Genomic DNA, 26,572 nt, shown 5'->3' with positions numbered 1-26,572 from the left:
ATGCCCCTGGAGTCCGCCCCGCACGTCCTCACTCACCTCGCTTCCCCACCCTTAGCCCTACCCCGCTCCGAGTGTGTGTGTGCAACCCGAGCATACCCACATCCCCCATCCACACCCATCTCCGGACGCACGGGCGATGGCTCTGCGAGCCTAGCTGTGAACCCGGGCTCCGTGAGATCATAGATTTAGAGATAGACGGGACCTTAGAGATCACCCCGAACGTCTTACAAACGAGGAAACTGAGGCCATAAAGTCGATAAATATTCAGTAAGCACCTGCTGTTTGGCAGGCACAGTGCTAAACCCCGGGGACACAAAGAGAGGCAAAAGACAAGATTTCACTGACTTAATTCGGGAAACTCAAACTATACAAAGGAAAAAAGAGACATAAACCGTAGAAGGGAGACAGGAGCATTAAGGGGGTTTGGAAAGGCTTCGTGCAGAAGATGGGGCTTTAGCTGAGACTTGAAGGAGGCCAGCTAAGTCAGGAGGTGGAAATCAAGAGGGAGGGAGTTCCAGGCATGAAGGACAGCCCGTGAAAATTCCCAGAGCAGGGAGCGGGAGTGTCTTCTTATCCAAAGAGCAACGAAACCAGCGTCACTGGATTACACGGAGACTACACGGAGAGGAGTGAGATGTTGTGGTTGTTTGTCCTTCGTTCTCAAAGAGGACCATGACATTGGGGTGATGTCCTGACTTGCATTGAATTGGATTTAAGTGAGAAAAGGGCTGTGCAAGGTCACCAACCTCCCTCCTCCAGAGCTATCTGGGTCTATTGGCAAGATACACATCAGGACGACTGGAGATGTCCCCTGGTGGTTTTCTTAAGGCAATTGGGGTTAAGTAACTTGCCCAGGGTCACACAGTTAGTAAGTGTCTGAGGTGAAATTTGAACTCGTATCCTCCTGACAGTGCTCTATCCATTGTGCCACCTATCTGCCCCGAAGTAAGATGTAAGAAAACGAAAGGGAGGAGGGGACCAGGTTGTGAAGGGCTTTAAATAAGTGTTTTTAACTTAGGAAGAGGGATGAGTTTGGGGAGAAATTTGTGAGTTTGGTTTGGGATGTGAGTCTTACTCACTCACACAGTATCAGATCCAGAATTTAAGCTAAATTTAAACTAACGTCCTCTGACTTCAAACACAGTGCTCTTACCACTAGATATCAGAGTGGAGGAAAGGCTTCTCTTCCCCAGCCTTCTTACACCCCCATTTATGCTGGCTGACCTGCATTCCTACTGCTGCTTGGGCTCCCAGGGTTTAAACATGCACCCCTTCCTGGTTGTAAACAAGGAGAGATGAGTGGAAAGGTCTCAAAAGGTGGAGATCGAAATGTGAGAAGTGAAATGTCAGCTGGGTGGAGATCTAGAACAACTGGAACCTGGTCCTCTCTGGATTTAAATAGCCTGAAGGACCTCCTAGCTAGTCTTGGACTTCATTTGTAGTTCAGAAAATAGGTATTTTCACTGCATGAAAAGCAAAATAGGGCCGAATTTTCCCTCTCCTCTTCACCAAATCCACTTCTTATGATCTGGCCAAGGAGTCAAGGACTTACCATTTGGCAGGAGCTCAGAGAAAGCATTTTTGCCCTTTTAGCTTTTAGTCTCAAAGCTGTTCTGCTCAGTCCTGAAGTTTTGGCAACATTTCTTGAGTCCCTAAGGGAGTTGGGTTGAAAGCCCCAAGGACCCAGTCCCTGTAAAGGTCTCTTCCAAAGGAAGAAATCATTACTAAGCACCATTCCTCCAAATAAGGTATTTTCTTTTGCCCCAGGAACCTATAATCACCTGTTCAGAGACAAATGATCAATTTTGTTATTCAGTCATTTTTCAACAGTGTCCAACTCTTTTTTTTTTTACCCTATTTAGAGTTTTCTTGGCAAAGAAATGAGAGTGGTTTGCCATTTCCTTCTCCAGCTCATTTTACATATGAGGAAACTGAGGCAAACAGGATTAAATGACTTGCTGAGGGTCACATAGCTAGGAAGTGTCTGAGCCCAAATTTGAACTCAAAAAAAAGGAGTTTTTTTTTTTCACTCCAGGCCCTGAACTTTATCCATTTGGCCATATTATCAATTATTATCATATTATTTGGCCTGTTATCAATTACTCCATACATACTATAGACCTGTAAAAGAATATGCGTACATCCAGAGAAAGAACTGTGAAATTTGAATGCAGATCAAAGCATACTATTTTCACTTTGTTATTGTGTTTTGTTTTTCTTTCTCATGGTTTTCCCCTTTTGTTCTGATTCTTCTTTCACAATATGACTAACGTGGAAATATGTCTAATGTGTTTGTAAATGTATAACCTATATCAGATTGCTTGCTGTCTTAGGGAGAGCATCAGGGAAGTACTGGAGGGAGAAATTTGGAACTCAAAATCTTCCAAAAATGAATGTTGAAAACTATTTTTACATGTAATTGGGGAAAATACTATTCTGTGGGGAAAAAAAGGATGTTGAAAACAATCTTTACATATAATTTGGTGGGGAAATACTATTAAATGGGCAAAAAAAAGAGAATGTATGTGTGGGCCAGACATTGCAAATAGAAGTGAAAGAGATACTGGGGAACAAGATATCCTTTTATCTGGCAAGACAGAAAAATAGTATTGAGCTTGGATAAGAAAAACTTAGTGTGGTTCTTTCTAAGGGTTAGAAAATGGCCGAGATGACCCACTGAGGTGTGTCTGTGCCATAAGGTCATATACATAAAAACCACACTGCCTCCTCCCCCACCCCAACAGGAAGATAAGGGAAGTGTTTAAGACCAAAGGTTTCAGATCCCTAGATCTTTGAACAAGCACGCTTTTTCTAATTTTTCTAACTAACCTTTTCTAATTTCTCCTTTGGCATATTTTATGTCTCATCTCTCCAACTAGATTGTAAACCCCTTCAAGACAGGGACCAACTGGGCCTAAGATTTCTTTTGTCTCCCTATCACCCACTACTACTGAGCATTTAGTGGGTACTCAATAAAGACTGAGGGATAATGATCATTTGGCTCTATCTTACAGGTGTGGAAACTAAGCCAAGTTCTTTTTGGCATGGACCAAAAATTTCTCAGGAAGGAGAAATTCTTCCCAGGCAACACAGGCCAATTGTCATTTTTCTCCTGGGGATTTGAACTGTGTAATGACCAGAGTCCCTTCATACAAAGGAAGATAAGGAAGAATTTGCTGATTAGATATACAAAGGGAGCAACCCATCCCTCTGCCTTCTCTTTCTTCCTTTACTTCCCAGTTTTCATCCCCTGCATAAAATGAGGAAAGACTAGTCTGAGCTGTCTCCCAAGACCCAGATCCACCTCTTAATTTAATCTTAAAGTATTTAGTCTTAGTCTCTCCTTAGTGTTTATTAAGAATTTTTCATATACAAAGTGTCTCAAAAATCTTAAGTGCAGAGGGGGCAGCTAGGTGGCACAGTGGATAAAGCACTGGCCCTAGATTCAGGAGGACCTGAGTTCAAATCCAGACTCAGACACTTGACACTAGCTGTGTGACCCTTGGCAAGTCACTTAACTCTCATTGCCCCACAAAATAATAATAATAATAACAACAATAATGTTAGTGCAATTCTAAATTATTAGGCTTAGTGATGTTAAATTTATCCACTAAAAGTGAACCCATCATCTCCCATCCCCTTTTCCTAGTTGTATGTGCCAGCCTTCTCATAGAGTGGCTTGCCATTCCCTTGATCATAGTTACATATTCATGTATAAGATTAAGTCCTTAAAGTACCTCATTACTTCAAGATGATATAAGAAATATATGTATATATGTGTATATATATGCATATGTATGCTCCAAAAGGGGGAATAAGACAAAGATATAAAAGTTTTAAATTAAATGGAGTAGTAAACTTTGAGAAAGCAACAAAATTAAACTGTTAGAAATCTAAATAACTAGGATATATTCTATTGTCTTCCAAATGTGTCTAAGGGGAAATGCAGACTTGATTATGTTTTGGTAATAAGTTCTCCTATTTTGAAGACCCTGACTGATAATATTGAGAGAAGGATTCATTTTACGAGTCAGGCCCTCATGGATTTTAAGATTTTGCTTTCAATTTATGGGCAACATTGTCCATATCAGATACAAAGTTTGGGTAAAGCTAGAAAGAATAAGTGACACATAGTGCACAGTGGATGGAGCACTGGCCCTGGATTCAGGAGGACCTGAGTTCAAATACCCTTGACACTTACTAGCTGTGTGACTCTGTGCAAGTCACTTAACCCCCATTGCCCTGCAAAAAAAAAAAAAAAGAATAAGTGACACATAAAAATAAAATTCTTTGAAGTTTCTGGTGACTTATGGTTTCCTAATTGTTGGTTGGGTTTTTTTGGTGAGGCAATGGGGGTTAAGTGACTTGCCCAGGGTCACATAGCTACTAAGTATTAAGTGTTTGAAGCCAGATTTGAACTCAGGTCCTCCAGAATCCAGGGCCAGTGCTTTAACCACTGTGCACCTAGTGTTCTTACAGCTCTGTTGTTAATAGGGATAGACCCATATGGGTGTGAGTTAGTTCTCACCACGTGACTAATTACTGGAAGAGCAATCTGATTAGATTTTGTTAAGGTTTACTGAATTATGCAGTCTTATCACTAACAGGATTTAGCAGAAATTGCCTAGGAATCTCTACTAGTAACTTGGAAGCAGAGAAGCAGATATGCTTAGGAGGAAACCCACTTCAGAGGTGCTCTGAGGACTAGACCTAATCCTGAATGCCAAGGGGAGATGTTTTCCAGGGACCAGACTAGTACATGGGACATCTAGGACTCAAGATAAAATGTGCTGATTGAATGAATTTTGGGAATGGGTTATCCAGGTTGCAAGGAGACTTCATATTATTTAATATTGATGCTCATAATTGAATTACTTTGGCCTTTGTTTCATGGTGTTATTTTTTGAGTTTTCTTGGGTGACCTTGGTGATATGTAATATCCATTCTCAAATTAACACATGTGAGCCCGCTAAAGTGGTTTTAAAACTGTAACCTGACTTAGTTTACCTTTCGAGTCTATTTAATATGGTTTATCTCCTTAAGAGCTGTATGAGATTGTGACTCTTTTGTTTATTCAGCCTTTATGACACTGAGGAAATATGGTGTTAGATTTTGTAAAACCCTTAGCCCCATGGTATTTGTGCAGGAAGCCCTTTGTGAAGTCTCCTGTTACCTTTCTTGTCGAGAGTAACTCTTCATGAAAGAAAACTGTGATAACAGAGGGGTGAGTGGGTGTCCTACCATTTGACCACACGCAGAGCGTCTGTATTGAACTGTCAAAGTCTATAGACTACAGAATTTTTAGGGGTATAGAACTTTCATTGGCTAAAGTATCTGCTTGTGGGTTTCTCTTGTGTGTCTTCATGGAGATTGTGTTCTGGTTTATGTTTATAGTACCTTTCTTGGCCACAAAGAATTGATCTCCAAGCCAACATCCCACATTTACAGCCAGACAGAGATTGGGATAGTGCAATTGAGGATAGAGAATCATACAGGTCTAATTGTGGCACTGCACATGTGTATAGTTAGCACTAAATGGGGGGGGGGTTATTGGTGCAGAATTTAGCTACCACTGAGTAAACCCAGTGATCTCCCATCCCTGCTTTGCTAGGTGTAAATGCCAATCCTTTCCTGGTGGCCACAATACAGCTGCAGTACATGCCAACCTGAATGTAGGAAAGGGCCATATGCACTTTGATCTCTGAGATAACAGCACCCCATGCAAACAGATTGATTACCTCTCACTAACACCTTACCTTCTTAATTTCTTGTATTTTCTGTTCATGAGCCTTAGAAATTTTCCAATTTTCTTTACTACCCTCCCATCTATTTTATATTACATCAACTTCTTGCATTTTTTCTATTACCCTGGATCCGATGTCAGATCTGTCCTGCTGCTATAAAAATGCCTTCCTCTCTCTTTGATATGACCTGCTTTATTCCTTTCCACCTTCAGTTCAATTCAATAAACACATATTAAGTGCCTTCTCTTTGATCCACCTTAAAGCTGCCGTTCCTGCTTTCTCTGCTATCTTGTGGGGTTCTTGAACAAAGTCTGGCATAGAATCAGTGCCAAGACAAATGCATTCCCCAGATGTCTGTTGGTCTAGATATTCCTGAGCTGGTCCCTAAACTTTGATCTGTCGAGGCTGTTTGCTTTTGTATAGGAAACCCTGAAGCCAAGACTAAAGGAAACTTAACAGAATGAAAAGTTCTCTGCATTTGGAGTCAAAGGAGATCTAGGTTCAAATATTTTACATAGAGCTTACTAGCTACCTGACCATGGGCAAGCCACTTAACTTCCCTGAGACTCAGTTTCCTCATACTTAAAATGGAGAAGATAATACATATAATGCCTACTTCATCAGGGTTGTAGTGAGGCTTCCACAAAACGATGTACATGAAGAATCAGATAAATGTTAGCTACTGTTATAATTGCTACTCTATGGTTGGTTGTTATCCTTTGTTCTCAAAGAGGACCAAAATGACATCACTATGTTAGAGTCAAGTTACAGTGCATCTGACTGTGACTTGATCAGATTGTATTGATCAGATCAATACAAGTTCTGAAGGCTTTATCATAGGTCATGCACAAATAGTCCATGTGAACTTTTGGGTTGGATTCTCTTAATTTGTGCATCCCGTGTTTCTTTTGAGCTACTTCAATTCTGCTTTATTCATAGAGATAAGCACCTTCTCTGATGAGGCTCTCTCAATGCCGGGCAGTCCTGTGCCAGTGTCTCCCATGTCATGGCTCTTAGGTAGATGGCCATCTTCTGGGTGAAGGATCAGCCTATTAAGGAGGCAAGAATCTTGCCAGCAGTGACTGAGAGAGACACCTCGGTGGTTCTTACAGGACAATCTCTTTCCTTTACCTTTATAGAGATAAAAAATGGAGGCATCCTTGAAATCCTCAGGGATAACCTTCTCTTGCCATAAGCCCAGAAAATTCCAATCAGCTTTTGTTTGAGCTGGAATAGAATCAGCCTCAGGTGCTTTGTCACATGAGAGGAACCTAATGGCATTCAAGACCTCTTCTTCAGTTGGAAATTTGTCTAGAGAGGTTATAGTAGGTAATTAATAAATACTTGTTTATTGATTGCTTGTAAAATTAGGGGACTGTACTAAGTGATCTTCAATCCTGAAAATGCAGTGACTTTTAATAATCTTATTGATAATTAGGATTAGGGTCAAAGGATATGAACAGGCAGTTTTCAGATGAAGAAATCAAAGCTATCTATTAACATATGAAAAAATGCTCAATCACTATTGATTAGAGAAATGCAAATTAAAAGCTCATACCTATCAGATTGGCTAATATGACAAAAAATGGGAAAAAATGCTGGAGAAGCTGTAGAAAAATTGGAACACTAATGCATTGTTGGTGGAGTTATAAACTGATCCATCCATTCTGGAGAGCAATTTGAAACTATGCCCAAAGGGCTATGAGATTGTGCATAACCTTTGAACCAGCAATACCACTGCTAGGTCTGTATCCCAAAGAGATCATAGGAAAGGGAAAAGGACCCACATGTACAAAAATATTTCTAGCAGCTCTCTTTCTGATGGCAAACAATTGATAATTGAGGAAATGCCTATCAATTGGGAAATGGCTGAACAAATTTTGGTATATGAATGTAATGGAATACTAATGTGCTATAAGAAACGATGAGTAGGGGGCAGCTAGGTGGTGCAGTGGATAAAGCACCAGCCCTGGATTTAGGAGGACCTGAGGTCAAATCCGACCTCAGACACTTGACACTTACTAGCTGTGTGACCCTGGGCAAGGCACTTAACCCTTACTGCCCCGCAAAAAGAAAAGAAAAGAAAAGAGAAGAAAAGAGAAGAAAGGAAAAGAAAAGAAAAGAAAAGAAAAGAAAAGAAAAGAAAAGAAAAGAAAAGAAAAGAAAAGAAAAGAAAAGAAAAGAAAAGAAAAGAAAAGAAAAGAAAAGAAAAGAAAAGAAAAGAAAAAGAAAAAGAAAAGAAATGATGAGCAGGCAGATTTTAGAAAATCCTGGAAAGACTTCAGTGGACTGATGCTGAGTGAAGTGAGCAGAACCAGGAGAACATTGTACAATGTAACAGCAACATTGTATGATGATCAACTGTGAGGGACTTAGCTTTTCTCAGTAGTGCAATGATCCAAAACAATTCCAAAGAACTCATGATAGAAAATGTTCTCCACATCCAGAAAAAAGAACTGTGGACTCTGAATACAAATTGAACCATACCATTTCTACTTTTTGGGGTTTTTTTCTTTTTTGAGGTTTTTCCCTTGTGTTCTGATTCTTCTTTCACAAGATGACTAATGCAGAAATACGTTTAATGTGATTGTACATATATAACCTATATCAGATTGCTTTCTGTCTTGTGGAGGGGGGAAGGAAGGGAAGGAGGGAGAAAAATTTGGAACTAAAAATCTTAATAAAACAAATGTCAAAAACTATCTTTATAGGTAACTGGAAAATAATAAAATGCTTTTATGATTTAAAAAAGAATTAAGATTAGGTGACAATTTGCTTATGATTTGGGATTAGCAGCAGGGTTAGACTATGCCAGAAGAATTTGGGGCACTTCTCAGAATCCTAAAGTCTTAGACTTTAAAGAGACCTCAGAGATCATATAATTGAACCCTCTTGCTAGTAATGGGGATACAGATAATTAAAAACAAAATAAAACAATCCCTTCTCTCTCTCTCTCTAAATGAGAGTTAAGTGACTTGCCCAGGGTCACACAGCTAGTACGTGTCAAGTGTCTGAGGCCAGATTTGAACTCAGGTCCTCTTGAATCCAGAGCTGGTACTTTATCCACTGCACCACCTAGCTGCCCCCAATCCCGACTCTCAAGAAGCTTATATTTTATAGGGGAGATATCATATATACACATAACACACAAATATATACAGAATGAATACAAAGTGTTTATATATGTGTGTGTATACACACACACACATATATATATATGTATATGTATATGTATGTATAAAAAATACAATGTAGTTAAGGGTATAGAGCATTAGCAGTAGTTAGGAAGTATCAGGAAAGGTTTCTTATTGAAGGTGGTGCTTGAACTTAATCTTGAAGAAAGGGATTCTGTGAAGGAGAAGTGAGAAGGGATTGCATTCCAGGCACGAAAGACAGCCAGTGGAAACAACATGGAATTTGGAAATGCAGTGTCATTTTGAGGAAAAGATAACAGGCCAGTTTGGCTAGATGACAGAGAATAACACCAAGGTTACAAAACTAGGAGATTAGAGAAATGGTGGTGCCTTTGACAAAAGAAAAAGGAAAACTTGGATGAGAAATTCATTTGGAGAGGAAGGATAATGAGTTCTGTTTTAGACATGTTGAGATGACCATGCTTCTGCCATTTCTTCTAGCTTAGTGTCTTTTATACATTTGGAAAGTCTGCCATCCATCATATACAATTTGGGGTGTTTTTTAAGTGTATTCTATATGTTAGTTTCAGAATTATCCTACCTGTGATTCCCTCTGAGTTCCCTTCTGCTCCATTCTGCGCATCATTTTGTTATGCTTCAATAGCTTCTTCTTTTTCTTCTCCAGCAATAGTTTATGTAGCATTGGAATTAATTATTTTTGAATGTTTGATAGAATTCACTGATAAAACCAACAGGTCCCAAGTTTTTTTTCTTTAAAAATTCATTGGGGGGGCAGCTAAGTGGCGCAGTGGATAGAGCACCGGCCCTGGATTCAGGAGGACCTGAGTTCAAATCCGGCCTCAGACACTTAACACTTACTAGCTGTGTGACCCTGGGCAAGTCGCTTAACCCCAATTGCCTCACTAAAAAAAAACAAACAAACAAACAAACAAACAAAAAAATTCATTGGGGCAGCTGGATGGCGCAGTGGATAGAGCACCGGCCCTGGAGTCAGGAGTACCTGAGTTCAAATCCGGCCTCAGACACTTAACACTTACTAGCTGTGCGACCCTGGGCAAGTCACTTAACCCCAATTGCCTCACTAAAAACAAAAAACAAAAAACAAATTCATTAAAAAAGAGAATTCATTTATTTTTGGTTCCCTAATTTCTGTTCTGTAATTTGGGGCATTTTATGTTTTTGTAAATATTTGTCCATATTAAAATTGATTAAAAATCAATTTTGAGGAATGTACTCAACAAGATAGTTTCTAGTAATTTCTTTTTAAACTTTCATGAATTCTTCTCATTTTTTATATTGACATTTGATTTTCCTCTCTTTTTAAAAAATCAAATCAGCTACCACTTTTTTTATTAGTTTTTTTCTTCCAAAAAAACCAGTTCCCATTTTGATTTAATTTTATTATCTCTTTTTCTGATTTTCAGAACTTCTTTTGTGTGTACGTTTACTTAGGATTTTTATATTTGTTGCTTTTCTATTTTTTGTCACATGCCCAATTCATTAATCTTTTCTTTTTCTTTTTTGTTCATGAAAGTATTTTGATAAATAAATCTTTTCCTAAGGACTGATTTGGCTGCATCCAATAAGGTTTGTCATATTGTCTCATTGTTATCTTTTTCATTGATGAAATTATTTATTGTTTCTAAGATTTGTTCTCTGACCCACAAATTCTTTAGGTTTAAATGAGTTAACCTCCATTTAAAGTGTGTATCCTTTCTTCAGAGCCCCTTTATTAATTATAAGTTTTATTTCATTGTGGTCAATAAATGTGTATTTAATGGTTTCTTCTTTTGTACATTTTTTGTGAGTTTTGTTCTCTAGCTTATGGTCAGTTTTTGTAAAGGTGCCATACACAGCCGACAATATGAATAAACTTTTCTATTCCCATTCAGTGTTCATTGAAGCTCTATCATATCTGACTTTTCTAAACTTCTATTCTTTCTTGCCTGCTTCTAATAAAAGTGGTTTAAGACAAGAACACAAGCCAGGTGAGCTGAGAACTTGCCTCTCCTTAAATCATACCACCTGGGACACCCCAAAGCTTGGGACAGTGTGCCCTGGAACAGTGCTCCACTTTAAAAAAGAGTTAAAAGCCAAGAAATAGGCTAGGATAATGAGAAGACAGAAAAAGGTACGGACCATCAAAAGTTTCTTTGGTGACAAGATAAATCAAAATACACCTTCAGAAGAAGATAACAAAGTCAAAGCTCCTACATTCAAAGCTTCCAAGAAAAATATGATTCGGTCTCAGGCCATAGAAGTTCTCAAAAGGGACTTTGAAGATAAAGTAAGAAAGATGGGGGGGAAATGGAAAGAGAAATGAGAGTGATACAGGAGGGTCATGAAAAAAGGGTCAAGAGCTTGAAAAGCCAAATTGGCCAAATGGAAAAGGAGGTACAAAAGCTCTCTGAAGAAAATAATTGCTTAAGAATTAGGATTGAGCAAATGGAAACTAATGACTTTAGGAGAAATCAAAACACTATAAAACAAATACAAATGAATGAAAAAATAGAGGGCAATGTGAAGTATCTCCTTGGAAAATCAGCTGACCTGGAAAATAGATCCAGGAGAGATCATTTGAAAATTATTGGACTACCTGAAAACCATGATCAAAAAAAGATCTTATGTTTTGCCATTATAATCAATCATCATAACTATTTCCCTCCATCCCACTCCCTTACCATGACATTTACTCTATCTTCTTTTTACCTATTCCTCCTCAAAAGTGTTTTACTTCTGACTATCCTCTCCCCCGCTCTGCACTCCCTTTTTTAACCCTTCCTTCCTTTTCCTCCTCCCCTCCTACTTTCCTGCAGGGTTAAATAGATTACTCCTCCCAATTGGATATGAATGCTATTCCCTCCACAAGCCCACTCTGATGAGATCAAGGTCCCTGAGCTAATTCTGTGTTCTAAATTTTTCTTCCTCCCTCCCTCCTCAACCTTCCCTATGAGATCAAGCAATTCAATATGTCATACTTGTGCAGTAATGAAGAACATCTTCATCTTCCTTGAAAGTGTTTTGCTTTTCACTGCTCTCTCCCCCAATCTGCCCTTCCCTCCTTCCCTTCTCCCCTCCCCCCCTTATCTCCCTCCCCTCCCTCAGGGCAAAAATATATTACTGTACCTACTTGAGTATGTATGTTAGTCCTTCTTTGAGCCAATTCTGATGAAGTTTTGTTTTGTTTTTTTGCTGTTTTCTCTCACAATTAGCTAATATGGGAATTTTTCCATGACTACTCATATATAACTTATTTTGAATTGCTTGAGTTCTTGTGGGTGGGGGGTGGGAATGGAGGAAGGAAGAGAAGTTAGAACACAAAATTTTTTAAAATTGATGTTAAAATTTGTTTTTACATATATTTTGGAAAATAAAATTCTATTCAAAGCAAAAAAAAAAAAAGATCTTAGACATCATCTTCCAAGAGATTGTCAGGGGAAATTGCCCTGATATTCTAGAAATAGAAGGTAAAAGTAGAAATTGAAAGAATCCACTGATCATCTCCTGAAAAAGATCCCCAAATGAAAACTTCCAGGATTATCATAGCCAAATTCCAGAACTCCTAGGTCAAGGAGAAAATATTGCAAGCAGCCAGAAAAAAACAATTCAAGTACTGTGGAGCCACAGTCAGGATAACACAAGATCTAGCAACTTTTACATTAAAGGATTGGAGGGCATGGAATATGATATTCTGGAGGGCAAAGGAACTGGGAATACAACCACAAATCACCTACCCAGCAAAACTGTGTATAATCTTTCAGGGGGGAAAATGGGACTTCAGTGAAAAAGAGGACTTTCAGGCATTTGTGATGAAAAGACCTGAATTGAATAGAAAATTTGACTTTCAAATACAAGACCCTAGAGAAGCATAAAAAGGTAAACAGGAAAAAGAAATCATGAGAGATTTTAAAAGGTTAAACTGTTTATATTCCCACATAGGAAGATGATATTGCTAACTTATAAGAACTTTCTCAGTATTAGGGAAGTTGAAAGGAATATACTTAGAGGGCACAGGTGTAAATTGCATATGAAGGGATGATATCTGTAAAGAATTTATTTTTCATTTATCTTTTTTTTCTCTGGGGCAGGCAGGGTGGGGTGGCTTATGTCTGGGGCTGGATTTGGGCTTGGGGCCTCCTGGGTCAAGGACTGGTACCTTGTCCACTGTGTCATCTAGCTACCCCAAGATGACATCTTTTGGGGGGAGGAGTATGGCAATGAGGGTTGAGTGACTTGCCCAGGGTCACACAGCTAGTAAGTGTCAAGTGTCTGAGGCCAGATTTGAACTCAGGTCCTCCTAAATCCAGGGCCGGTTCTTTATCCACTGTGCCACCTAGCTGCCCCCCATGATGACATCTTTAAAATAAAATTAAGGGGTGAGAGGAACTGGGCAAGTCATTTAACCCCAATTGCCCTGCAAGAAAATAATAATAATAATAATAATAATAATAATAATAATAATAATAATAATTTTGTCTGTTTTCTTTCACAACTTGACTAATGTGAAGATGTTTTGCATGACTGCACATGTATAACTTATATTGAATTGCTTTAATTCTTAAGGAGGGGTGGGGAGGGAGGGAGGAAGAGAATTTGGAACTCAAAGTTTTAAAAAATCGATGTGAAAATTTGTTTTTACACGTAACTTGAGGGAAAATTCTAAATAAATAATTAAAAATTTTAAAAAACCAAAGATATACTTTTCTTCCTATAGGTTTATATCTAGGACAAGTTATTATCGGTCATAAGCTTTATTTTTTTTTGTTTTTTGGTGAGGCAATTTGGGGTTGTGACTTGCCCAGGGTCACACAGCTAGTAAGTTTCAAGTGTCAAGTGACTGAGGCTGGATTTGAACTCAGGTCCTCCTGAATCCAAGGCCAGTGCTTTATTCACTGTGCCACCTAGCTGCCCCTTTGTCATTTTTTATTATATTGACTCAACTTACCCACTGGCCCCACAGCCACAACCAGAGAAATCAGAGAGCTTTGAGTTTCCAACTGCCTGCTTCATCATCCACACTTTCTAGGCTTCTGTCCTTTAAGTACAGAGTGCTACAGGAATTCTGGTACCCCTGGAGCCTCTCTAGTCCATGAGACTTGGCAGGCTTTGGGTTTCTTTACCCATGTTTGCACTGTTTTTTCTGGACACATCCCTATCCTTGTGTCTGAAGCCTTTTGGCCACGTTTTCAACAGTCCTGGACTGGATGAAAGCATTTCTCATTCAGTTTCTTGGTCATTGTTCAGTCTGATGCTCTTTTTATGTTTTTACTGGAATATATATGTGAGAGCTGAGCTTCACTGGGATCACTCATACAGCCAGCATAACCAAAAGTCTCTGTAAATCCACTTTTCACCTTTCATATTATATCCTTTATTAGGTTAAAAATCATTCTCCTTACAAGAGCTTTGTGACCCAGCAGAAAGAGTACTGAAGGGCTTGAAGTCAAAAAGACCTACCTGAGATTGAATCCTTCCCCAAACACTAGCCATGAGATATTGGGCAGGCTATTTAACCTCTCCCAGCCTCAAAAGCACCTACCTCACATGGATGTTATGTAGATAAAATGTAAAGTGTCTTGCCAATCTTAAAATGCCATATAAATGCAAGCTATTATTAAAAGTATTAGTATGGGGGGGCAGCTAGGTGGCACAGTGGATAAAGCACCAGCCCTAGATTCAGGAGGACCTGAGTTCAAATCCACCCACAGACACTTGACACTTACTAGCTGTGTGACCTTGGGCAAGTGACTTAACCCTCATTGCCCTACCAAAAAAAAAGAGTATTAGTATGGGGGGAAGCTAGGTGGTGCAGTGGATAAAGCATCGGCCCTGGATTCAGGAGGACCTGAGTTCAAATCTGGCCTCAGACACTTGACACTTACTAGCTGTATGACCCTGGGCGAGTCACTTAACCCTCATTGCCCTGGAAAAAAAAAAGAAAAGAAAAGAAAGAAAGAGTATTAGTATGATTAGTAGTAGTAGTAGTAATAGTAAGTAAATAAGTATTATTAAGAGGCAAAAGGAAAATAGGAGTTTGAGATCTTTCTCTTGGTTATTACCTGCTCCATACAGTGATCCTCTTCCTTTGTTGTTGTTGTTACTGTCTTGAACTTCCATTATCCTTCATATTTTGCAGAAATCTCAGCTCATTCTGTACTTTAACCTTCCACAGACTTTTCGTAGTGGTCTATACTATTCTTTTATATTTGTTCTTGGTTGTGTATCACTGCTTCCACTTTCTGTTTATGTCATTTTAAAACTTGCACTCATCCGAGAGCACATATGCCTGGTGACTCATGAGATGTCCTAAGATTTTTACACTTTTTCAAGAGCTAGAGATAACATAATAATGGCCTGAGCAATCAAAAATCAACCTTGTGGCCGACTATCAACTGTGGTTGTGAGAGCTCTTTGACCCAAAAACATTCTGGTGGGTGGGGTTGGGGTACAAGTACAGAATAAACTCAACACTGACTTCCACTAACCCATACCCATATAGAACCTGGAGTTCCAAAACCAAATCCATTCTGGCATTTCTACTCAAACATATGTTAAAATGGCATCTGATTGTCTGATCTCATCCCCCCAAAGCAGTAGCAGCAGCCAAATTGTGGTTGGACACAGGAGCAAGATCCAGGCTAGTTCCAGAATACAGGCCAATCCATATTTAAGCACCCATTATGTATCACCCACTGTTCTTAGATGCTAGGAAATGAAAACCAAGGGTTTGGGCCACCTGGGAGTTTACAATCTGCACAAGGGATGGGGTGGGGGAGGGGGGAGTTGATTGGTGGAAGTAAGGACATGTAAAGGATATATCATACAAAATGAAATGGTTAAAAAAGTAAAGGGAAGGTCTAGACAAAGCCCTGTAGGAAATTTGTGGAAGGAGTGATCACTCTCTACCAAAGGGGTCAGGCAAGGTTTCATGCAGGAGGTGCCACCAGAACTAAGCCTTGACAAAACACAACATGCAGAGGTAAGGAAGAAGTGCATTCAAGGCATAAGGAAGTTTCAGCCTATGCCAGTGCACTGTGCTCAAAGAGGGCAGAATGCAATGAGGCCATGTAGCATGAAACAGGGCTAAAGATAAGTGACAGGTTTTAGAGGGTCTAAGGTGCTGAAGGGCAGCTAGGTAGTGCAGTGGAGAAAGTGCTGAGCCTGGGATTATTAGAACCTGAATTCAAATCTGTCCTCAGAAACTTGCTAGCTGTGTGAGCCTCAGCAAGTCACTTAACCCTGTTTGCCTCAGTTTCCTCATCTGTAAAATGAGCTGGAGAAGGAAATGGCAAACAACTCCAGTATCTTTGCCAAGAAAACCCCAAATGGGGTCACAAAGAGTCAGACATGACTGGAAACAACAATAACAAAATGCCAAAATAAGTCACATGTTTTATCCTGTAAGCATTTGGGAGCCACTGAAAGTTTTTGAGCTGTAACGTTTCTCCAGGGTCCTGCAGAGCAAAAATATCTGGGGTTAAATGAAATACAGGGCTCAGCCCACAATAATAGAACCATCCTGCAGGTACCATGGGGAAAATAGAACACGCTGGGCTTTTCCAAAATTCTATTTCACATCTATTTCTAGAAGAGGGAAATATGATGAAAGCCTGTTTGCAAACAAGCTCAAAATAGAAAAACAAGTCTATAAATAGCCTGACTGAATTCCAAAGGAAATAACGTCAAAAGACAGGAAAATGTTCCCGCTGTAAAGGGCAGACCCAGGAAGTACAAGATACTCTGATCTGGAAATGACGGGTGTGTCTTGATCTTAGAACCTCATCTGACCTTCATCCTTCTGCATGGTTTTGAAATGAAACCCCTAGGCCCATTTCTTCCATTGCACTTCTCTTCCCCACCCCAACCTCCTATTAGCAATGGAAAAGGCAAATATGACTGGTTGAGATTATAATGAAAGATTTTCCAAGGTGATCCCAGGCTTCCCCACACTGGTTCTGTTGTTGTATGTCTACCATCGTCAGATTCAGCCTATATCTCTATCTCTCTCTATCTATCTATCCATCTATCTATCTATGCTTATAGGATCATAAATCTAGAACTGAAAGTTATGTCCAGCTCCCTCATTTTACAGATATGGAAACTGCGGCCCAGATAGTTAAGTGACTTATACAGGGTCACACAGGTAATAGGCATCAGAGACGGGATCTGAACCCATCATCTCACTTTAGAGCCATCCCAGTTCTCACTTTGGCACGAGTGTTATCCAACTGATCTTTCTATAATTCTTTCATCTATCTATCCATGCTCAGCAACCAAAGACCACTGAGCACACATATCCTACCTAATTTGCCTGTTGGTTATAATGAGGTTGGGGGCTCAGGGAAAAGAGTGGGTGGGAATTCCTAATTTGCTTCACTTTGCTTGATGAGACCAATGCTATGTAGGAGCTGAGCTGAACATGAATCTTATCCCCAATCCTCTTCCCATAGTTGGTGTTTAGTCATTTTTAGTCATGTCCAACTTTTCACGACCCCTTTTGGTGTTTTCTTTTTTTTTAATCATAAAAGTATTTTATTATTTTCCAGTTAATTGTAAATTTAGTTTTCAACATTTGTTTTCAAAAGATTTCTAGTTCCAAATTTTTCTCCCTCCTTCCCTTCCCTCCCCCCTCCTCAAGATAGAAAGCAATCTGATAGAGTTTATATATGTACAATCACATTAAACATATTTTTGCATTGGTCATCTTGTGAAAGAAGGATCAGAACATAAGGAAAAACCTCAAAAAAGAAAAAAAACAAAAAGTAGAAACAGTATGGTTCAATCTGTATTCAGAATCCACAGTTCTTTTTTCTGGATGTGGAGAACATTTTCCATCATGATTTCTTTGGGTCATTGCACTGCTGAGAAGACCCAAGTCTATCACAGTTGGTCATCACACAATATTGCTTTTACTGTGTACAATGTTCTCCTGGTTCTGCTCATTTCACTCAGCATCAGTCCACTTCAGTCTCTAAGGCTTCTTCCAGCTCTAATCTATGATCCTATTATCTAGTCCAACTTACTAATTTTAGGTGATTTGCTCAAGAGCCACGTCATTTCATAGTTGAGGGAAGGGAAACATATTATTAAGTAATTTGTTCAGTCATGAAGGCCAGTGACTCAAGTCAGTGACAAGACTTTGGTTCCAACCCAATTCCTTTGATTCTAAATCCAGCAACAATGGCCTCTCCTCTCATCCATGATACCAACCTAGGACCTTCTGTGCATCACATACCTTCTCTGTGGCCTCCCAGACACCCATAGGTTGCTGCTATTGTCATTCCTGCTCTCTGTGATACCTTAGGTTTAAGGTTTCTAGACCTCAGTTTCCTCATCTAGAAAATGGAAGAATTGGTCTAGATAAGGAGTTATTAACTTTTTTGTGTCTTTTGGGTTAATCTGGTAAAGCCTATGAATTTCTTCTCAGAATGTTTTAAAATAATTGAAGGAAATGCTAAACTTTGGTTAGAGATTGATGAAAATATAGATGTAATTTTTTCCCCATCTTTGTTCATGCACACCAGGTTAAGAACCCCTCCTCTAGATGATATCTAAAGGCCCTTGCAGGCCTAAATTTGTGATCCTACAAGGATGCATACATCCAATGTTTTCTCCTCAATGACAGACTCCCTATGCCTTCCATAGTGTCAACTAATTAATCCATGTTAATTTATCATAGGAAAAGGCAAAAAAACAAAACAAAACCCTGTTCTAACTAAGGTACTCCCTCCATCCATTTTCTTGTAACATAAATTTTAGAAATAGGGTTCTGACTTAAATGCATTGATGCTGTGTGAAGTGGGCAGAACCAGGAGAACATTGTACACAGTAACAGCAACATTGTACATAAACAACTGTGATAGACTTAGCTCTTATCAGCAGTACAATGATCCAAGGCAATTCCAAAAGATTCATGATGGAAAATGCTCTCCACATGCAGAAAAAATAACTGTGGAATCTGATTGCAGATTGAACCATACTGTTTCTACATTTTTTTCTTTTTTTGTTTTTTTTTTTAGATTTTTCCCTTTTGTTCTGATTCTTCTTTCAAAACATGACTAATGCAGAAATATGTTTAATGTGATTTTATATATAACCTATATTAGATTGCTTTCTGTCTTGGGGGGAAGGGAGGGAAGGAGAAAAATTTGGAACTCAAAATCTTATAAAAACAAATGTTGAAAACTATCTTTACATGTAACTGGAAAATAATACAATACTTTTATGATTAAAAAAATAAAATTTTAAATAAAAAAATAAATAGAATTCTGAAAACATTAGTTGTCAGACTCAGAAGAATCATTTGACTGGTAAAAAGTTTCTTAGACTGAGTAGACTGGGGCTCCAGTCTTTCTGAGGGTGGGGGAAAGGAAGGGAGGGAAGAAGAGATGGGGGAGAGAGAGGTGGGGAGAGAGGAGAGAGGAGAGAGGAGAGAGGAGAGAGGAGAGAGGAGAGAGGAGAGAGGAGAGAGGAGAGAGGGAGAGAGGGAGAGAGGGAGAGAGGGAGAGGGAGAGGGAGAGGGAGAGGGAGAGGGAGAGGGAGAGGGAGAGGGAGAGGGAGAGGGAGAGAGAGAATGAAGACTTGATAGTATGAACAAATAGTGTGAGACATAATCCTATGAGGAAATCTCCATCCTTGGTGCTTCACTGTTGTTTGAATCTGTTTCCCTCAGTCTCAGAAAACTTTTATTTGCTTTGAGCTTTGCCTTCAGTTTAGGACCAAACAAACCCTTCCCCAGGCCACTATTGTCCCAGCATTAACTATTGTTCTAAAAGCTGGAGAACAGTCATAACATTTCATTGAGAAGCTGCTGTGGGTAAGGCATTATCAACAACCCAGATGGGAAACATGATTCCAGGCAGGTCAATGTCAGTAAGAGGGCTAAGATATGGAATGAGAAGCCTCCAATTTCCCTTCTGAAAGCCCTGGAAAAGCAGAATGAGGCTGTGATTGTAGGTTGGACTCCTAGATGGCCAGACCTTCTCCAAAGCAGGCTGGATAAATCATTATCATTCAGCAACCATAGGCTAAGTACACAGGAGCTCTGTCCACTGCTGTTTTAAGTACAACCAAATAAATGCAGGGTTGACATTCAGGCAACAGGACAATTAAATGCTCTATTTCCCTATGATATGATCCCAACACCAACATGTACTTCTAGCCATTTATTGAAAATGGACACCTGAGAATCAACAAGTGTTGCTTTAGGAAAAATTCTTGGGAGGTATGACCAAGAAATTCATTTAAGTCATTTTTGCATAGTAGTGGAAGAAATCTGTGATCAAATTGTTTTTTGATTAATTTCATGGACAAGGGCCAAGGCTGAAGCAATCTCACTCTCCTTGCTTCCAAAGTACCTGAAAATGGGATGTAATCCACTGAAAATAGACTGGGTTGAAGTAATTGTGGAGACCTTCCCAGCTTTACAAGAAGCTGTGCTCATGTATAAGTACAGAGAAATGTTTAAGCATTTTTTCCAGCAAATCCTAATCATCCCATGTGTACAGGTTATTTAATTTGCTTTCATACCACATGATTTGTGGCATATCATGAATACATATACTTATCGATAGCTTAGATTTCTTCCCTTGAATCTGCCTTTTCATATATACTTTGACTAGTTATCTATTGGGAAATGGCTCTTGTTCTTATATATTTGTATCAATTTCCTATGTATTTTTTTTTTTTTGCAGGGCAATGAGGGTTACGTGACTTGCCCAGGGTCACACAGCTAGTAAGTGTCAAGTGTCTGAGGCCGGATTTGAACTCAGGTACTCCTGAATCCAGGGCCAGTGCTTTATCCACTGCGCCATCTAGCTGCCCCTCCTATATATTTTTAAGATCAGACTTTTATATCATAAGTTGGCTACAACAGTTTTCTCCTAGTTCATTGTTTCCCCTCTAATTCTAATTGCTTTGATTTTTTTTCTTTCTTTTTTTTTTTAGTGAGGCAATTGGGGTTAAGTGACTTGCCCAGGGTCACACAGCTAGTAAGTGTTAAGTGTCTGAGGCCAGATTTGAACTCAGGTACTCCTGACTCCAGGGCCGGTGCTCTATCTACTGCGCCACCTAGCTGCCCCTTGCTTTGATTTTACTAATGTAAAAACATAAAATTTTATGTGATCAAATTGTCTATTTTATCATTTATGATTATTTCTATTGCTTGTTTAATTAGGAACTGTCCTCTTCTCCACACTTGAAAAAAGTATCTCCTATTTACCTAGAATGTGTTTATGATATGTTTTATATCTGTCATATATATATATTATATACATATATATACACACATACATACAGAACTTAGATATTAGACCCTTAGAGATTTTTTCTCAATTGACAATTTCCCTTATCCTATTTGCACTGATTATTTATATAAGTTTTTTTCAAATATATATAATTAAAATGGTCTACATTATCTTTTGTGATCTCCTCTATTCTTGTTTGGTTAAGAGTTCTCCCTGGCCATAGTTTTTTTTTTTAATCCTCTATCTCATTCTTTTTCTCTCTTTTAAATAGTGTTACCTGTCAAATTGTCAAGTAATGCATCTATTTTGAATTTATTTTAGTAAATGGTATAGATTTCCACAAGATTAGATTTCCGTAAGATACATATAGAAGATGAAAACCAAGTATAGGTAATAAAAAATAATTACAAAATCTTGGCATAATCTGGTAAGATTAGTGCCAAGAGTAATAAAGTTTAGAATGAGCTGAGTCTAGGAAGCAAAACTAAGAACAACAACAACAAAATTTAACTATATTCAGGAAAAAAACTATATCCTGGGGAAAAAATCATGCAAACACATTGACTGGATCCACTACAAATTATCTAATCTCAACTGGACCCTAACCATAGCAAGGCAATTCTTTTACTCCTCCCTAATTGATTCTATTTCCCAATTCCTGTGGTGGGTTCTCTTTTCTCTTCAATCCTCTGACACTACACACTCCCCCACCCTTAGTGAAGGACCTCAACCTCACAGGGAAAAAAACAGGCCATTCTTTGTAAGTTCCCCCTTCTTCCCTTCCCTAAATCTCCCAACCCCTTGACATCATCTCATTATTTTGTCCTTTACTCCAGTTTCTGATGAAGATGTTGTCCTTCCTATCACCAAGGCTAGTCCTTCTATATGTAACTTTGAGCTCATTTCCTCCTGTCTCCTCCAACACCATATAGAAGGAGGAAGTAATTACCAGGATCAAACCCTGCAAAGCCTGTTATGCCTTTACATCATCTGACATCTGTTCCCCTCTCACACAGTCACCACCCTAATGTGGGCTTTCATCACTTCTTATGACAATAAACTCCTAATTGTCTTCCTTCTTCAAGGCTTTCCCCACTTTAATCCATCCTCCACATAACTCCAAAAGTTATTTTTCTAAAACACACATCTGATAATATCAGTCCTCTACTCAATAAACTCCAATGGCTCTTTATCATCAATGTAATAAAAAAAAATAAACTTCTCTATTTGATATTCTGAGGGCTTCACAAACTGGTCCCTTGTCCTCAGAGGTTTCTTCCTAGATTATATTTGGGAAGAGGGTAGGCTGGAAGCAGAGTTGGTGAACTGGAGGATACCACTATTCCTGAGGCTCTTGGGATAATCTGTCCATTGGTAGCAGGTGGATAGCAATTGGTGTAGGATGTGACAGGATAATGGGTTTTTCTGTGGGTTTTAAAAGAGCAAAGGGAAGGTAGATGGAGTTATGCTAGTATAGAAAAATTGGAATAAGGGGATGGTGCTTGATATTTCTCACATCTATGTACTTGAAGAGCATATAAATATGAAGGAAGGGGAGGGAGTAGATATCAGATGAACCTCACTCACTTGAAATGAGCAAAGAAAGGTTGAGCACATGCATAGTTTTATTTAGAAATACATCAAACTCAAAAGAAAAAAAAGAAATACATCAAACTCAATAGGAAAATAAGTGGGGATGGGGAGGGAGGATAATACTGGAGATTGAAATTCTCACCAAAAAACCAAACTTCCTGCTCTTGAAAAAGGTATTAAAAGGAGAAAAAAAGAAAAACAATTGAAGAATGGCTGAACAAATTGTGGTATAAAAGTATAAATGTAATGTTATTGCGTTATAAGAAATTATGAAAGAGATTATTTCAGAAAATCCTGGGAAGAAGGAATTGATTAAAAGTGACACAAACAGAACCAGGAAAACAATTTATAAAATGGTAATAAAATTATTAAGAATAACAACCTTGAAAGACTTAAGAATTCTGCTCAAAGCAATGACCAACCACATCTCCAGAGGACCTATGATGAGTCAAAAACAATAGGACTAAGAATGGAAAACTTCCCAAGTTTCAAAACAGGGAAGAGAACAGAAGTTGAAAACCATAGGTTAATGAGCTTCACCTGAATTACTGACAAGATTATAGAACATGTTATTAAAGGGATGGTTGATTAATACCCAAAAAAGAAAATACTGATCAAAAAAAGTTGGTATCATTTTATCAAGAATAAGTCTTACTACACTAACCTTGTTTCTTCTTCTTCTTTTTTTTTTTTTTGATAGCGTAAACTAGTGACATGTTATTCAGGTGTGGACTAGGCAATAGTATACATAAATAGTTATAGGACTTGTTCAATGATCAGGCCCAATGAGTATTCATTAATAATTCAGTGTCAAACTGGAAGGGGGCTTTAGTAGAATACCTTAGGGATATTTCTTCGACCATATGCAGTTTAGCATTTTTATCAATGGCTTGGATAAAGACAGAAATGGCATGCTTATCAAATTTGTAGATGGTACAACTCTAAGAGGTGTAGCTAGCATACTGGATGATTCAAAAAGATTTTGACAGTTGGATGCTGAAGTGATTCATAAGAAGAAATTCAATTGGGTTCAATGTAAAGTACCGCATTTGAGTTAAAAAAAAAAAAACTTCACAATGTGAAATATTTTTGATAACTAGGGCTAATTTTGAGAGCCTGAACTATGGATGACTAAACTGGGGACTTTTGACTATTTGGCTATCTGACTTCGTTAATTTAATGTGGGCCGTTTATAAAGTTCCACCACACTGCTCCCAAACTGATAGACTAAAGATTAAGAAGCCTCTTAACTAAATAATCAAAGCAGAGTTTATTTATGAGATACTATTTAAAATTAAGAATACAGGGAAATAAAATGTACAACCTGACTGCTTTCCTGTGGTCTCTTTCCACTGGTCTCTTTCCCACCTGCTGCGCTTGGAACTTCTTGAATATAATAAGGGCCTTAGCTGCGCCCTGTCTCAGGGCACTCAGGTCCTTTATTCTAACTCCGAGCCCCTTTCACTTTGTAAATCCTAACTTCTAACTTTCCTCTCCTTACTGCCACCACTGAACCCCTGTGTTTCTCTCTCACCGACCTTCTGTCTGTCTGCTCTGTCAGTTTGCCCTTCGGCCTCTCTTTTGCCTGCTCCTAGTCCTTCTCGTCTTCTCCTGCATCCTTGTAGCCCTGTCTCTAGTCTCCAATCTTTGCCGTCTCCTCAGCCGCCTCTTGACCTCTTCTTGTCCCTCCGAACCCCTGAGTCTTGTCCGCAGGCCTCCAGTCCTCCTGTCAGCCCTGTCTCTCCTTTTCCGAACTGAACTCCCCTCTGTCCTTGTCCGCGCTCCCCTCTAGTCACCCTCTCCAATCTTGTCTATCTAGTCCATCCTCGCTCCTTTTTCTGCTGTCTAACTCCCAGGTCTATATATACCTTTTCTTCTCTCCACTCAAATCTCAGGGCTTCCTTCGCCCCCACAGACCAAGCTAATCCGCCAGCCAGGGCTACGGCTGGTTGGGGGGGGGGGGAAGGGGGGGCGGTGCACTCCCACTTCACATGCGTCATCAGAGGCTATGGGATCTTTCAGATAGCTCTGCTCAGGTCAGAGGGAGCTGGGGGCTTTTTTCCCCCCAGCTGTCTGACCTGGCGTCTTGTATAGCCCATGGGGCTTTTTTGCTCAATTGAAGCTGAGGAGGAGGGGCAAAGACCCTGAGGGCCTAAGGCTTTCTAATCTCAGCCTAAAGGTAGGGTCCCCAAATCAAAATAAATTTCTACAACAAAAATAAGGTGGAGCAGATGTAACCAACCGCCTCAAAAAGATCTGGGGCTTTAGTTGATTGCAAGTTCAATAGAGGTCAATAATGGGACAATAGCAGTCCAAAAAGCTAATATGGTCTTTTTTTTTTTTTTTGGTGAGGCAATTGGGGTTAAGTGACTTGCCCAAGGTCACACAGCTAGTGTCAAGTGTCTGAATTTGAACTCAGGTCCTCCTGACTCCAGGGCCAGTGCTCTATTCACTGTACCACCTAGATGCCCCATTTTTTTTTTAGTGAGGCAATTAGGGTTAAGTGACTTGCCCAGGGTCACACAGCTAGTAAGTGTTAAGTATCTGAGGCCGAATTTGAACGCAGGTACTCCTGACTCCAGGGCCGACTAATATGGTCTTAACCTGCATAAAGAGAAGCATAGGGCCTCCTTCCCCAATGTAGGGGAAAGGTCAGTGGCTGTGGCTGGTGCAGGACAAGGACTGAGAGACCTATGTGGAGCCTAGCACCATGTTTTTGACTCATCAACCCATCAACTCCTAGAAGAACTTCCTGGCCAGAGGCTTTGGCAGAGTGTGCCTGATGTTCATGGGCCACCCTCTGGATAAGGTGATGGTAAAGCTACAGATCCAGCTAAAGAGTCAGCCAAGACAAACTTCCCTCTACTCTTTGACATTTGGCTGCTTCAGAAAGAAACTTGTTAAAGAGGGTGTTCAAGGCCTGTACCAAGGAATGGCCATTCTCATTGTTGGTGTCACACCTGTGTTTGCTGTGTGCTTCTTTGGCTTTGGATTGTGGGGGCAACTACAACAAAAGAACCCAGATGATAAATTGAATTATCCCCAGCTGTTTGCAGCTGGGCTGTTGTCTGGCGTGTTCACAACAGGAATCATGACCCTTAGAGAAAATGAAGTGTCTATTATAGATTCAAGCTTCTTTAGGAGAAACAAAATACATTGGTGCTTTGGACTGTGCCAAAAAAAAAAACTATCAGGAAGCTTGAATAAGAAGCATTTGCAAAGAAACTCTGCTTATCAGTGGGATATCAGTAGGCTGAAAAATCTGGAGGCATTGAAGGAATCTTCAAATGGATTGTAACTATCCCTCTGGAAATGCTGAAGTCCATCTTCCAGACTGCCCCACCTAGAAAACATCTTAAGGAATTCTGAGATGTGCTGAGAAAGCTGATCTGAGAAGGTGTCACATCCCTATATAAAGATCTTATAGGTGTAATGATCTGTGCCTTCCTGGGAAAATGGCATCTATTTCCTTGGCTTTGAAGTTGTCATGAAGTTTCTTAATTGGGTTACACCTAATTTGTGAAACTCAAAAATCTTAAGCCCTCCAGACAATGGGAGGAGTCTTACAATCACAAGGAAAGGGACAGGACTGAACTCAACTTGAGGAGAGGCTCCATTATTGGAGGGAGGAGAAGAGGGAGGGAAAGAGAATAAAGAAATAAGAGCATTTAATGAACTTTGCATGACTTTTGCCTTAAAGACATCCTCTGGCTGGTGTAGTGTGTGCCATTTTGAAACCTGAGTTGTCTTTTTTTAAAAGCATTTTTATTTAAAATTTTGAGTTCCAAATTCTATCCTTCCCTCCCCTTCCCAGAGATGGTAAGCAATCAGATAT

The 26,572-nt window shown here is 39.4% G+C and overlaps 1 pseudogene; it reads left to right on the top strand.

Annotated features, from left to right (window-relative positions):
* On the top strand, nucleotides 1-26,260 carry LOC122747824 (annotated as a pseudogene).
* The last annotated feature ends 312 nt before the right edge of the window (nucleotides 26,261-26,572 follow it).

Source organism: Dromiciops gliroides, chromosome 3, assembly GCF_019393635.1.
Source record: "Dromiciops gliroides isolate mDroGli1 chromosome 3, mDroGli1.pri, whole genome shotgun sequence".
Classification (NCBI taxonomy): Eukaryota; Metazoa; Chordata; class Mammalia; order Microbiotheria; family Microbiotheriidae; genus Dromiciops; species Dromiciops gliroides.
This window is presented reverse-complemented; position numbering and strand designations above follow the sequence as displayed.